This window comes from Phyllobates terribilis, unplaced genomic scaffold, assembly GCF_046119375.1.
Source record: "Phyllobates terribilis strain yellow unplaced genomic scaffold, ASM4611937v1 Scaffold_11__3_contigs__length_659146591, whole genome shotgun sequence".
Classification (NCBI taxonomy): domain Eukaryota; kingdom Metazoa; phylum Chordata; class Amphibia; order Anura; family Dendrobatidae; genus Phyllobates; species Phyllobates terribilis.
This window is the reverse complement of record NW_027362771.1, coordinates 605,838,406-605,851,631: the sequence shown is the minus strand read 5'-3', so window position 1 is coordinate 605,851,631 and position 13,226 is coordinate 605,838,406. Positions and strand designations below refer to the sequence as shown.

The window sequence follows — 13,226 nt, the reverse complement described above, 5'->3', positions numbered from 1 at the left end:
CTGCACAATCAGTATCAATCCCGAAAAGAAGGAAGAATGGAAAGCATTTATTGAGACCATGATGGCTGAATACTGAACTTAAAAGCCTGCTAAAAAGGAACAAAGAATTGAGTATCAAATGGAAAGAAGGGTTCATATCTAAAGAAGAATATAATGCTGTCTGCAGGGAAAGCTGGGCTAGCGTTAGAAAAGCTAAAGCCAGTAATGAATTGAGGCTTGCAAGAGAGACCAAAAGCAATAAGAAAGGATTTTGGAAGTAAGTCAAAAGTTAAAGAAAAGCCAAAGATGCTATAGGATTTTTAAAAGATGAAAAGGGTAATGTGGTCAAAAATGATGTTGAGAAGACTGAACTTTTAAATTCCTGTTTGGCTTCTCTGTTCTCTAAGAAAGCAAATGTAACATCAAGTGATCTTCACTGTGCTGTAGAAATAAAGGAACATGTGAAAAAGTCATACGTATGAATACTGCATATGAGTGGTCATGTTAGCTTTAGGCATCAGAATTAATTACATAATTTACCATCTATGTTACATCCATGTCAGTTCAATCAATGATCAACCATTCTCAAAATTTTCCAAAATCAATCTTGGTCAAAAGACGTCTAACTGCTATCTCATATTTCTGCTGCCTTTTTAGGGTTATCAATACAGGATGAGCAGAGTGATTAGCAAACATAAACAGAGCCATGCTGCTTCTGCTGCTTTCCAGTAAGTTCCCTAGTTATGGATTCATAGCTACACTGCTCTTCACTGCTGTATAATGTCTTCCTTGCTGCTGCTTCTGATTGTCTGTTACGTACAGGCAAGGGTGTAGGAATCCTTCATGTTTGAGTGTCCTGTATATGGGAAATCATAGCAAGTAATCTATAGCACCTAATACAGTGATATCTAAAAATTAGCGGATGAGCCAACAGAGGAAAGATTAGTTAAATATCTGGATACAAGTCATATGTTTTGTAAAATGGTGCCCCAGAGTCAATGTACAAACAAATCCATGATAACTACGTTGCTGTTGCATAATAACATTTGTATTTTTGTCTTATTGGATATAAAATATTTTCTGTCACTTACATCAAAAGCAAACTTCTGATATAAATAACTTTAAACATCTGTAAGAGGTAGCGCGGCCGAGCGGTCCAAGGCGCTGGATTTAGGCTCCAGTCTCTCTGGAGGCGTGGGTTCAAATCCCACTGCTGCTATTATTTATTTGGATCTAATTTTTACCAAAAATTAGGAAACAGTTGAGGAAGTAAAGGAGGTTGAGAATTTTGGAGGCAGCGGTAATTTTATTCTATACTTTTGAACTACAAAAGGTGGAAAACCTGCAAAAACTGAGATTTTAAGATTGGACTGTAGAAAGGCAGTTTTTAATGGACTCAGGAAAAAGGAATGAAAAGTAGGATGTTCTAAAGGAAAGAAATGTCCAGGAAGGATGGGAGATTTTGCTAAATTAAATTCTCACTGCACAATCAGTAACAATCCCGAAAGAAGGAAGAATGGAAAGCATTTATGGAGACCAGGATGGCTGAATACTGAACTTAAAAGCTTGCTAAAAAGGAACAAAGAAATGAGTATCAAATGAAAAGAAGGGTTCATATCTAAAGAAGAATATAATGCTGTCTGCAGGGAAAGCTGGGCTAGCGTTAGAACAGCTAAAGCCAGTAATGAAGTGGGGCTTGAAAGAGAGACCAAAAGCAATAAGAAAGGATTTTGGAATTAAGTCAAAAGTTAAAGAAAAGCCAAAGATGCTATAGGATTTTTAAAAGATGAAAAGGGTAAAGTGGTCAATAATGATGTTGAGAAGACTGAACTTTTAAATTCCTGTTTGGCTTCTCTGTTCTCTAAGAAAGCAAATGTAACATCAAGTGATCTTCACTGTGCTGTAGAAGAAAAGGAACATGTGAAAAAGTCAAATGTATGAATACTGCATATGAGTGGTCATTTTGGCTTTAGGCATCAGAATTAATTACATAATTTACCATCTATGTTACATCCATGTCAGTTCAATCAATGATCAACCATTCTCAAAATTTGCCAAAATCAATCTTGGTCAAAAGAAGTCTAACTGCTAGCTCATATCCCTGCTGCCTTTTTAGGGTTATCAATACAGGATGAGCAGAGGGATTAGCAAACATTAAAAGAGACATGCTGCTTCTGATGCTTTCCAGTAAGTCACCCTAGTGATGAACTCATAGCTACATTGCTCTGCACTGCTGTATAATGTCTTCCTTGCTGCTGCTTCTGATTATCTGTTATGTACAGGCAGGGGTGTAGGAATCCTTCATGTTTGAGTGTCTTGTATATGGGAGATCATAGCAAGTAATCTATACCACCTAATTCAGTGATATCTAAAAATTAGCGTATGAGCCAACAGAGGAAAGATTAGTTAAATATCTGGATACAAGTCATATGTTTTGGAAAATGGTGCCCCAGAGTCAATGTACAAACAAATCCCTGATAACAATGTTGCTCATGCATAATAACATTTGTATTTTTGTCTTATTTTATATAAAATATTTTCTGTCACTTACATCAAAAGCAAACTTCTGATATAAACAACTTTAGACATCTGTAAGAGGTAGCGTGGCCGAGCGGTCTAAGGCGCTGGTCTCTCTGGAGGCGTGGGTTCAAATCCCACTGCTGCCATTATTTATTTGGATCTAATTATTACCAAAAATTAGGAAAAGGTTGAGGAAGTAAAGGGGATTGAGAACTTAGGAGGCAGCGATCATGCTATCCTATAATTTTGAAATACAAAAGGAGGAAAACCTGCGAAAACTGAGATTTTAAGAATGGACTGTAGAAATGCAGTTTATAATGGACTCAGTAAAAAGGAAGGAAAGGTAGGATGTTCTAAAGGAAAGAAATGTCCAGGAAGGATGGGAGATTTTGCTAAATTAAATTGTCACTGCACAATCAGTATCAATCCCGAAAAGAAGGAAGAATGGAAAGCATTTATGGAGACCAGGATGGCTGAATACTGAACTTAAAAGCTTGCTAAAAAGGAAAAAAGAAATGAGTATCAAATGGAAAGAAGGGTTCATATCTAAAGAAGAATATAATGCTGTCTGCAGGGAAAGCTGGGCTAGCGTTATAAAAGCTAAAGCCAGTAATGAATTGAGGCTTGCAAGAGAGACCAAAAGCAATAAGAAAGGATTTTGGAAGTTATTCAAAAGTTAAAGAAAAGCCAAAGATGCTATAGGATTTTTAAAAGATGAAAAGGGTAATGTGGTCAAAAATGATGTTGAGAAGACTGAACTTTTAAATCCTGTTTGGCTTCTCTGTTCTCTAAGAAAGCAAATGTAACATCAAGTGATCTTCACTGTGCTGTAGAAGAAAAGGAACATGTGAAAAAGTCATACGTATGAATACTGCATATGAGTGGTCATGTTAGCTTTAGGCATCAGAATTAATTACATAATTTACCATCTATGTTACATATATGTCAGTTCAATCAATGATCAACAATTCTCAAAATTTGCCAAAATCAATCTTGGTCAAAAAAAGTCTAACTGCTAGCTCATATCCCTGCTGCCTTTTTAGGGTTATCAATACAGGATGAGCAGAGTGATTAGCAAACATTAAAAGAGACATGCTGCTTCTGATGCTTTCCAGTAAGTCACCCTAGTGATGAACTCATAGCTACATTGCTCTGCACTGCTGTATAATGTCTTCCTTGCTGCTGCTTCTGATTGTCTGTTACGTACAGGCAGGGGTGTAGGAATCCTTCATGTTTGAGTGTCCTGTATATGGGAGATCATAGCAAGTAATCTATACCACCTAATTCAGTGATATCTAAAAATTAGCGTATGAGCCAACAGAGGAAAGATTAGTTAAATATCTGGATACAAGTCATATGTTTTGGAAAATGGTGCCCCAGAGTCAATGTACAAACAAATCCCTGATAACAATGTTGCTCATGCATAATAACATTTGTATTTTTGTCTTATTTTATATAAAATATTTTCTGTCACTTACATCAAAAGCAAACTTCTGATATAAACAACTTTAAACAACTGTGAGAGGTAGCGTGGCCGAGCGGTCTAAGGCGCTGGATTTAGGCTCTAGTCTCTTTGGAGGCGTGGGTTCAAATCCCACTGCTGCCATTATTTATTTGCATCTAATTTTTACCAAAAATTAGGAAACAGTTGAGGAATTAAAGGGGGTTGAGAATTTAGGAGGCAGCGGTAATTTTATTCTATACTTTTGAACTACACAAGGTGGAAAACCTGCAAAAACTGAGATTTTAAGATTGGACTGTAGAAAGGCAGTTTTTAAAGGACTCAGGAAAAAGGAATGAAAAGTAGGATGTTCTAAAGGAAAGAAATGTCCAGGAAGGATGGGAGATTTTGCTAAATTAAATTCTCACTGCACAATCAGTAACAATCCCGAAAAGAAGGAAGAATGGAAACCATTTATGGAGACCAGGATGGCTGAATACTGAACTTAAAAGCTTGCTAAAAAGGAACAAAGAAATGAGTATCAAATGAAAAGAAGGGTTCATATCTAAAGAAGAATATAATGCTGTCAGCAGGGATAGCTGGGCTAGCGTTAGAACAGCTAAAGCCAGTAATGAAGTGGGGCTTGAAAGAGAGACCAAAAGCAATAAGAAAGGATTTTGGAATTTAGTCAAAAGTTAAAGAAAAGCCAAAGATGCTATAGGATTTTTAAAGGATGAAAATTGTAAAGTGGTCAATAATGATGTTGAGAAGACTGAACTTTTAAATTCCTGTTTCGCTTCTCTGTTCTCTAAGAAAGCAAATGTAACATCAAGTGATCTTCACTGTGCTGTAGAAGAAAAGGAACATGTGAACAAGTCATATGTATGAATACTGCATATGAGTGGTCATGTTAGCTTTAGGCATCAGAATTAATTACATAATTTACCATCTATGTTACATCCATGTCAGTTCAATCAATGATCAACCATTCTCAAAATTTGCCAAAATCAATCTTGGTCAAAAGAAGTCTAACTGCTAGCTCATATCCCTGCTGCCTTTTTAGGGTTATCTATACAGGATGAGCAGAGAGATTAGCAAACATTAAAAGAGACATGCTGCTTCTAATGCTTTCCAGTAAGTCACCCTAGTGATGAACTCATAGCTACATTGCTCTGCACTGCTGTATAATGTCTTCCTTGCTGCTGCTTCTGATTATCTGTTATGTACAGGCAGGGGTGTAGGAATCCTTCATGTTTGAGTGTCCTGTATATGGGAGATCATAGCAAGTAATCTATACCACCTAATTCAGTGATATCTAAAAATTAGCGTATGAGCCAACAGAGGAAAGATTAGTTAAATATCTGGATACAAGTCATATGTTTTGGAAAATGGTGCCCCAGAGTCAATGTACAAACAAATCCCTGATAACAATGTTGCTCATGCATAATAACATTTGTATTTTTGTCTTATTGGATATAAAATATTTTCTGTCCCTTACATCAAAAGCAAACTTCTGATATAAACAACTTTAAACATCTGTAAGAGGTAGCATGGCCGAGCGGTATAAGGCGCTGGATTAAGGCTCCAGTCTCTCTGGAGGCGTGGGTTCAAATCCCACCGCTGCCGTTATTTATTTGGATCTATTTTTTACCAAAAATTAGGAAAAGGTTGAGGAAGTAAAGGGGATTGAGAACTTAGGAGGCAGTGATCATGCTATCCTATAATTTTGAAATACAAATGGAGGAAAACCTGCGAAAACTGAGATTTTAAGAATGGACTGTAGAAAGGCAGTTTTTAATGGACTCAGTAAAAAGGAAGGAAAGGTAGGATGTTCTAAAGGAAAGAAATGTCCAGGAAGGATGGGAGATTTTGCTAAATTAAATTCTCACTGCACAATCAGTATCAATCCTGAAAAGAAGGAAGAATGGAAAGCATTTATGGAGACCAGGATGGCTGAATACTGAACTTAAAAGCTTGCTAAAAAGGAACAAAGAAATGAGTATCAAATGGAAAGAAGGGTTCATATCTAAAGAAGAATATAATGCTGTCTGCAGGGAAAGCTGGGCTAGCGTTAGAAAAGATAAAGCCAGTAATGAATTGAGGCTTGCAAGAGAGACCAAAAGCAATAAGAAAGGATTTTGGAAGTAAGTCAAAAGTTAAAGAAAAGCCAAAGATGCTATAGGATTATTAAAAGATGAAAAGGGTAATGTGGTCAAAAATGATATTGAGAAGACTGAACTTTTAAATCCTGTTTGGCTTCTCTGTTCTCTAAGAAAGCAAATGTAACATCAAGTGATCTTCACTGTGCTGTAGAAGAAAAGGAACATGTGAAAAAGTCATACGTATGAATACTGCATATGAGTGGTCATGTTAGCTTTAGGCATCAGAATTAATTACATAATTTACCATCTATATTACATCCATGTCAGTTCAATCAATGATCAACCATTCTCAAAATTTGCCAAAATCAATCTTGGTCAAAAGAAGTCTAACTGCTAGCTCATATTTCTGCTGCCTTTTTAGGGTTATCAATACAGGATGAGTAGAGTGATTAGCAAACATAAACAGAGCCATGCTGCTTCTGTTGCTTTCCAGTAAGTCACTCTAGTTATGGATTCATAGCTACATTGCTCTGCACTGCTTTATAATGTCTTCCTTGCTGCTGCTTCTGATTGTCTGTTACGTACAGGCAGGGGTGTAGGAATCCTTCATGTTTGAGTGTCCTGTATATGGGAGATCATAGCAAGTATTCTATAGCACCTAATACAATGATATCTAAAAATTAGCTGATGAGCCAACAGAGGAAAGATTAGTTAAATATCTGGATACAAGTCATATGTTTTGGAAAATGGTGCCCCAGAGTCAATTTACAAACAAATCCATGATAACTACGTTGCTGCTGCATAATAACATTTGTATTTTTGTCTTATTGGATATAAAATATTTTCTGTCACTTATATCAAAAGCAAACTTCTGATATAAATAACTTTACACAACAGTAAGAGGTGCCGTGGCCGAGCGGTCTAAGGCGCTGGATTTAAACTCCAGTCTATCTGGAGGCGTGGGTTCAAATCCCACTGCTGCTATTATTTATTTGGATCTAATTTTTACAAAAAATTAGGAAACAGTTGAGGAAGTAAAGGGGGTTGAGAATTTAGGAGGCAGCGGTAATTTTATCCTATACTTTTGAACTACAATAGGTGGAAAATCTGCAAAAACTGAGATTTTAAGATTGGACTGTAGAAAGGCAGTTTTTAATGGACTCAGGATAAAGGAATGAAAAGTAGGATGTTCTAAAGGAAAGAAATGTCCAGGAAGGATGGGAGATTTTGCTAAATTAAATTCTCACTGCACAATCAGTATCAATCCCGAAAAGAAGGAAGAATGGAAAGCATTTATGGAGACCAGGATGGCTGAATACTGAACTTAAAAGCTTGCTAAAAAGGAAAAAAGAAATGAGTATCAAATGGAAAGAAGGGTTCATATCTAAAGAAGAATATAATGCTGTCTGCAGGGAAAGCTGGGCTAGCGTTATAAAAGCTAAAGCCAGTAATGAATTGAGGCTTGCAAGAGAGACCAAAAGCAATAAGAAAGGATTTTGGAAGTTATTCAAAAGTTAAAGAAAAGCCAAAGATGCTATAGGATTTTTAAAAGATGAAAAGGGTAATGTGGTCAAAAATGATGTTGAGAAGACTGAACTTTTAAATCCTGTTTGGCTTCTCTGTTCTCTAAGAAAGCAAATGTAACATCAAGTGATCTTCACTGTGCTGTAGAAGAAAAGGAACATGTGAAAAAGTCATACGTATGAATACTGCATATGAGTGGTCATGTTAGCTTTAGGCATCAGAATTAATTACATAATTTACCATCTATGTTACATATATGTCAGTTCAATCAATGATCAACCATTCTCAAAATTTGCCAAAATCAATCTTGGTCAAAAGAAGTCTAACTGCTAGCTCATATCCCTGCTGCCTTTTTAGGGTTATCAATACAGGATGAGCAGAGTGATTAGCAAACATTAAAAGAGACATGCTGCTTCTGATGCTTTCCAGTAAGTCACCCTAGTGATGAACTCATAGCTACATTGCTCTGCACTGCTGTATAATGTCTTCCTTGCTGCTGCTTCTGATTGTCTGTTACGTACAGGCAGGGGTGTAGGAATCCTTCATGTTTGAGTGTCCTGTATATGGGAGATCATAGCAAGTAATCTATACCACCTAATTCAGTGATATCTAAAAATTAGCGTATGAGCCAACAGAGGAAAGATTAGTTAAATATCTGGATACAAGTCATATGTTTTGGAAAATGGTGCCCCAGAGTCAATGTACAAACAAATCCCTGATAACAATGTTGCTCATGCATAATAACATTTGTATTTTTGTCTTATTTTATATAAAATATTTTCTGTCACTTACATCAAAAGCAAACTTCTGATATAAACAACTTTAAACAACTGTGAGAGGTAGCGTGGCCGAGCGGTCTAAGGCGCTGGATTTAGGCTCTAGTCTCTTTGGAGGCGTGGGTTCAAATCCCACTGCTGCCATTATTTATTTGCATCTAATTTTTACCAAAAATTAGGAAACAGTTGAGGAATTAAAGGGGGTTGAGAATTTAGGAGGCAGCGGTAATTTTATTCTATACTTTTGAACTACACAAGGTGGAAAACCTGCAAAAACTGAGATTTTAAGATTGGACTGTAGAAAGGCAGTTTTTAAAGGACTCAGGAAAAAGGAATGAAAAGTAGGATGTTCTAAAGGAAAGAAATGTCCAGGAAGGATGGGAGATTTTGCTAAATTAAATTCTCACTGCACAATCAGTAACAATCCCGAAAAGAAGGAAGAATGGAAACCATTTATGGAGACCAGGATGGCTGAATACTGAACTTAAAAGCTTGCTAAAAAGGAACAAAGAAATGAGTATCAAATGAAAAGAAGGGTTCATATCTAAAGAAGAATATAATGCTGTCAGCAGGGATAGCTGGGCTAGCGTTAGAACAGCTAAAGCCAGTAATGAAGTGGGGCTTGAAAGAGAGACCAAAAGCAATAAGAAAGGATTTTGGAATTTAGTCAAAAGTTAAAGAAAAGCCAAAGATGCTATAGGATTTTTAAAGGATGAAAATTGTAAAGTGGTCAATAATGATGTTGAGAAGACTGAACTTTTAAATTCCTGTTTCGCTTCTCTGTTCTCTAAGAAAGCAAATGTAACATCAAGTGATCTTCACTGTGCTGTAGAAGAAAAGGAACATGTGAACAAGTCATATGTATGAATACTGCATATGAGTGGTCATGTTAGCTTTAGGCATCAGAATTAATTACATAATTTACCATCTATGTTACATCCATGTCAGTTCAATCAATGATCAACCATTCTCAAAATTTGCCAAAATCAATCTTGGTCAAAAGAAGTCTAACTGCTAGCTCATATCCCTGCTGCCTTTTTAGGGTTATCTATACAGGATGAGCAGAGAGATTAGCAAACATTAAAAGAGACATGCTGCTTCTGATGCTTTCCAGTAAGTCACCCTAGTGATGAACTCATAGCTACATTGCTCTGCACTGCTGTATAATGTCTTCCTTGCTGCTGCTTCTGATTATCTGTTATGTACAGGCAGGGGTGTAGGAATCCTTCATGTTTGAGTGTCCTGTATATGGGAGATCATAGCAAGTAATCTATACCACCTAATTCAGTGATATCTAAAAATTAGCGTATGAGCCAACAGAGGAAAGATTAGTTAAATATCTGGATACAAGTCATATGTTTTGGAAAATGGTGCCCCAGAGTCAATGTACAAACAAATCCCTGATAACAATGTTGCTCATGCATAATAACATTTGTATTTTTGTCTTATTGGATATAAAATATTTTCTGTCACTTACATCAAAAGCAAACTTCTGATATAAACAACTTTAAACATCTGTAAGAGGTAGCGTGGCCGAGCGGTATAAGGCGCTGGATTAAGGCTCCAGTCTCTCTGGAGGTGTGGGTTCAAATCCCACCGCTGCCGTTATTTATTTGGATCTATTTTTTACCAAAAATTAGGAAAAGGTTGAGGAAGTAAAGGGGATTGAGAACTTAGGAGGCAGTGATCATGCTATCCTATAATTTTGAAATACAAATGGAGGAAAACCTGCGAAAACTGAGATTTTAAGAATGAACTGTAGAAAGGCAGTTTTTAATGGACTCAGTAAAAAGGAAGGAAAGGTAGGATGTTCTAAAGGAAAGAAATGTCCAGGAAGGATGGGAGATTTTGCTAAATTAAATTCTCACTGCACAATCAGTATCAATCCTGAAAAGAAGGAAGAATGGAAAGCATTTATGGAGACCAGGATGGCTGAATACTGAACTTAAAAGCTTGCTAAAAAGGAACAAAGAAATGAGTATCAAATGGAAAGAAGGGTTCATATCTAAAGAAGAATATAATGCTGTCTGCAGGGAAAGCTGGGCTAGCGTTAGAAAAGATAAAGCCAGTAATGAATTGAGGCTTGCAAGAGAGACCAAAAGCAATAAGAAAGGATTTTGGAAGTAAGTCAAAAGTTAAAGAAAAGCCAAAGATGCTATAGGATTATTAAAAGATGAAAAGGGTAATGTGGTCAAAAATGATATTGAGAAGACTGAACTTTTAAATCCTGTTTGGCTTCTCTGTTCTCTAAGAAAGCAAATGTAACATCAAGTGATCTTCACTGTGCTGTAGAAGAAAAGGAACATGTGAAAAAGTCATACGTATGAATACTGCATATGAGTGGTCATGTTAGCTTTAGGCATCAGAATTAATTACATAATTTACCATCTATATTACATCCATGTCAGTTCAATCAATGATCAACCATTCTCAAAATTTGCCAAAATCAATCTTGGTCAAAAGAAGTCTAACTGCTAGCTCATATTTCTGCTGCCTTTTTAGGGTTATCAATACAGGATGAGTAGAGTGATTAGCAAACATAAACAGAGCCATGCTGCTTCTGTTGCTTTCCAGTAAGTCACTCTAGTTATGGATTCATAGCTACATTGCTCTGCACTGCTGTATAATGTCTTCCTTGCTGCTGCTTCTGATTGTCTGTTACGTACAGGCAGGGGTGTAGGAATCCTTCATGTTTGAGTGTCCTGTATATGGGAGATCATAGCAAGTATTCTATAGCACCTAATACAATGATATCTAAAAATTAGCTGATGAGCCAACAGAGGAAAGATTAGTTAAATATCTGGATACAAGTCATATGTTTTGGAAAATGGTGCCCCAGAGTCAATTTACAAACAAATCCATGATAACTACGTTGCTGCTGCATAATAACATTTGTATTTTTGTCTTATTGGATATAAAATATTTTCTGTCACTTATATCAAAAGCAAACTTCTGATATAAATAACTTTACACAACAGTAAGAGGTGCCGTGGCCGAGCGGTCTAAGGCGCTGGATTTAAACTCCAGTCTATCTGGAGGCGTGGGTTCAAATCCCACTGCTGCTATTATTTATTTGGATCTAATTTTTACAAAAAATTAGGAAACAGTTGAGGAAGTAAAGGGGGTTGAGAATTTAGGAGGCAGCGGTAATTTTATCCTATACTTTTGAACTACAATAGGTGGAAAATCTGCAAAAACTGAGATTTTAAGATTGGACTGTAGAAAGGCAGTTTTTAATGGACTCAGGATAAAGGAATGAAAAGTAGGATGTTCTAAAGGAAAGAAATGTCCAGGAAGGATGGGAGATTTTGCTAAATTAAATTCTCACTGCACAATCAGTATCAATCCCGAAAAGAAGGAAGAATGGAAAGCATTTATTGAGACCATGATGGCTGAATACTGAACTTAAAAGCCTGCTAAAAAGGAACAAAGAATTGAGTATCAAATGGAAAGAAGGGTTCATATCTAAAGAAGAATATAATGCTGTCTGCAGGGAAAGCTGGGCTAGCGTTAGAAAAGCTAAAGCCAGTAATGAATTGAGGCTTGCAAGAGAGACCAAAAGCAATAAGAAAGGATTTTGGAAGTAAGTCAAAAGTTAAAGAAAAGCCAAAGATGCTATAGGATTTTTAAAAGATGAAAAGGGTAATGTGGTCAAAAATGATGTTGAGAAGACTGAACTTTTAAATTCCTGTTTGGCTTCTCTGTTTTCTAAGAAAGCAAATTTAACATCAAGCGATCTTCACTGTGCTGTAGAAGAAAAGGAACATGTGAAAAAGTCATACGTATGAATACTGCATATGAATGGTCATGTTAGCTTTAGGCATCAGAATTAATTACATAATTTACCATCTATGTTACATCCATGTCAGTTCAATCAATGATTAACCATTCTCAAAATTTGCCAAAAACATATGATTTGCCATTTTCCAAAACATATGACTTGTATCCAGATATTTAACTAATCTTTCCTCTGTTGGCTCATCCGCTAATTTTTAGATATCGCTGTATTAGGTGCTATAGATTACTTGCTATGATCTCCCATATGCAAGACACTCAAACATGAAGGATTCCTACACCCCTGCCTGTACGTAACAGATAATCAGAAGCAGCAGCAAGGAAGACATTAAACAGCAGTTCAGAGCAATGTAACTATGAGTTCATCACTAGGGTGACTTACTGGAAAGCATCAGAAGCAGCATGTCTCTGTTAATGTTTGCTAATCTCTCTGCTCATCCTGTATTGATAACCCTAAAAAGGCAGCAGGGATATGAGCTAGCAGTTAGACTTCTTTTGACCAAGATTGATTTTGGAAAATTTTGAGAATGGTTGATCATTGATTGAACTGACATGGATGTAACATAGATGGTAAATTATGTAATTAATTCTGATGCCTAAAGCCAAAATGACCACTCATATGCAGTATTCATACATATGACTTGTTCACATGTTCCTTTTCTTCTACAGCACAATGAAGATCACTTGATGTTACATTTGCTTTCTTAGAGAACAGAGAAGCCAAACAGGAATTTAAAAGTTCAGTCTTCTCAGCATCATTTTTGACCACATTACCCTTTTCATCTTTTAAAAATCCTATAGCATCTTTGGCTTTTCTTTAACTTTTGACTTAATTCCAAAATCCTTTCTTATTGCTTTTGGTCTCTCTTTCAAGCCCCACTTCATTACTGGCTTTAGATCTTCTAACGCTAGCCCAGCTTTCCCTGCAGACAGCATTATATTCTTCTTTAAATATGAACCCTTCTTTTCATTTGATATTCAATTCTTTGTTCCTTTTTAGCAAGCTTTTAAGTTCAGTATTCAGCCATCCTGGTCTCCATAAATGCTTTCCATTCTTCCTTCTTTTCGGGATTGTTACTGATTGTGCAG

At 36.3% G+C, this 13,226-nt stretch overlaps 5 non-coding genes across 5 annotated transcripts; all 5 read left to right on the top strand.

The window, feature by feature from the left end:
- Nucleotides 1–1,116: 1,116 nt before the first annotated feature.
- On the top strand, nucleotides 1,117–1,198 carry TRNAL-UAG (transfer RNA leucine (anticodon UAG)). The gene has a single exon. It is a non-coding gene; the product is annotated as a tRNA-Leu (tRNA).
- A 2,825-nt stretch (nucleotides 1,199–4,023) lies between these two features.
- TRNAL-UAG (transfer RNA leucine (anticodon UAG)) lies at nucleotides 4,024–4,105 on the top strand. The gene has a single exon. It is a non-coding gene; the product is annotated as a tRNA-Leu (tRNA).
- A 1,379-nt stretch (nucleotides 4,106–5,484) lies between these two features.
- Nucleotides 5,485–5,566, top strand: TRNAL-AAG (transfer RNA leucine (anticodon AAG)). Its single transcript has one exon. It is a non-coding gene; the product is annotated as a tRNA-Leu (tRNA).
- A 2,838-nt stretch (nucleotides 5,567–8,404) lies between these two features.
- Nucleotides 8,405–8,486, top strand: TRNAL-UAG (transfer RNA leucine (anticodon UAG)). The gene has a single exon. It is a non-coding gene; the product is annotated as a tRNA-Leu (tRNA).
- Nucleotides 8,487–9,865: 1,379 nt separating this feature from the next.
- Nucleotides 9,866–9,947, top strand: TRNAL-AAG (transfer RNA leucine (anticodon AAG)). Its single transcript has one exon. It is a non-coding gene; the product is annotated as a tRNA-Leu (tRNA).
- Nucleotides 9,948–13,226: the final 3,279 nt, after the last annotated feature.